General features: G+C 42.4%; 1 protein-coding gene across 2 annotated transcripts in view; it reads left to right on the forward strand.

Annotated features, from left to right (window-relative positions):
* trim3b (tripartite motif containing 3b) overlaps positions 1-1,336 on the forward strand; it is a 31,274-nt gene that overhangs the window by 2,844 nt on the left and 27,094 nt on the right. The window lies entirely within an intron of this gene.

Consider the following 1,336-nt stretch of genomic DNA (forward strand, 5'->3'; position numbering starts at 1 on the left):
GAGGGAGGTCTGGGCCTCCCTTCTGAAGCTGCTGCCCCCGCGACCCGACCCCGGATAGGCGGAAGAAAATGGATGGATGGATGGATGGATATAAGGAGTTTCCCAACTTTCCTCCTCCATTTTGCTGTTTATGTTCAGCTTTAAAACAAACTGTCTGGCAGTAAAATCGTCAGTCTGAGGGTTGATGTTTGGAGGGAGTGTGTGTGTTTACACTGCCTCAGCTGCTCCAAGCATCAGTGTGTATTCATATGCAGGACATGCACACTCCACTGAGCTGTAATCACAATCAGCCTGTGATGATTGGGTTGCAGCAGAAGYGACTTTTCTAAAGTGGATGGCTTTGTGTGATACGTTTGTATTCTCAGAGCGTTATCTAAACACAGCTGCTTTAATTATGCATGACAGCGCCGTGTCATGTCTGCGCTTTTGTGATTATTCCACGGAAAGACTTTTTTCAGCATGCTGAGTCAGAGATTTGGTTTTTACACAAAGAATTTTTTATTTTTTTATTTTTTTATTTTTTACAAACTCAGCAGGACCCTTTTTTTTCCCTTTTTTCCCTTTATTTTTGTAAGATCAGGAATAAGAAGCTAACTGGACTTTTTTTTTTTTTTTTTTTTTTTTTTTTTGGAGAAAGGGAGAGCAGCCATCTGTGGTTCCTGCTGCACTGGATGCAGTCTCCATGGCAACACGGTGCTCCCGCAGCAAAATCATGAAAAGATAGTCTGCTCCCCACCGCCATGATGCACATGCATTACACACACACACATGGTCTAATACAGCTATCTTTATGGGGACATTGCATTGAAGTTCATTCATTTCTACAGCCTAACTTACCTAACCTCACAGATGCATATCTAACCCTAAATCTAACCCTCAACCCATTAATGACATTTCCCCCACATGGGAACTCATTTTAGGTCCCAATAAGTACCAGTTGCTCCCCACAATTGGGTGTGTATGCCAAAAATTGTCCACTTATAATAGAGATTAGCTGCCCACACACACATCATTTCCATCAAACAGAGGACTTTGTATTGACTTCCTTTTATTTTTGTATTTATGCCTAACCTAAACCGTTTCCCTAACCCTAACCATTACTAGTCTGTTCCTAACCTTAACCAAAACTTAATTCACACATACCTCTAAACCTAACTAGTAGAGTGCAGTAGAGCTGCAAGAAAAGACCGGAAAATGTCCACACTTCCCAAAAATGACCTCACTTGGTTAAAAATATAGGATGATCCTCACTCTGTAGCAGAAACAAGTACACACACACACACACACACACACACGCACACACGCACGCACGCACGCACGCACGCACACACACACA

This window comes from Austrofundulus limnaeus, unplaced genomic scaffold (genome assembly GCF_001266775.1).
Source record: "Austrofundulus limnaeus strain Quisiro unplaced genomic scaffold, Austrofundulus_limnaeus-1.0 Scaffold17, whole genome shotgun sequence".
In the NCBI taxonomy this organism is placed as follows: Eukaryota; Metazoa; Chordata; class Actinopteri; order Cyprinodontiformes; family Rivulidae; genus Austrofundulus; species Austrofundulus limnaeus.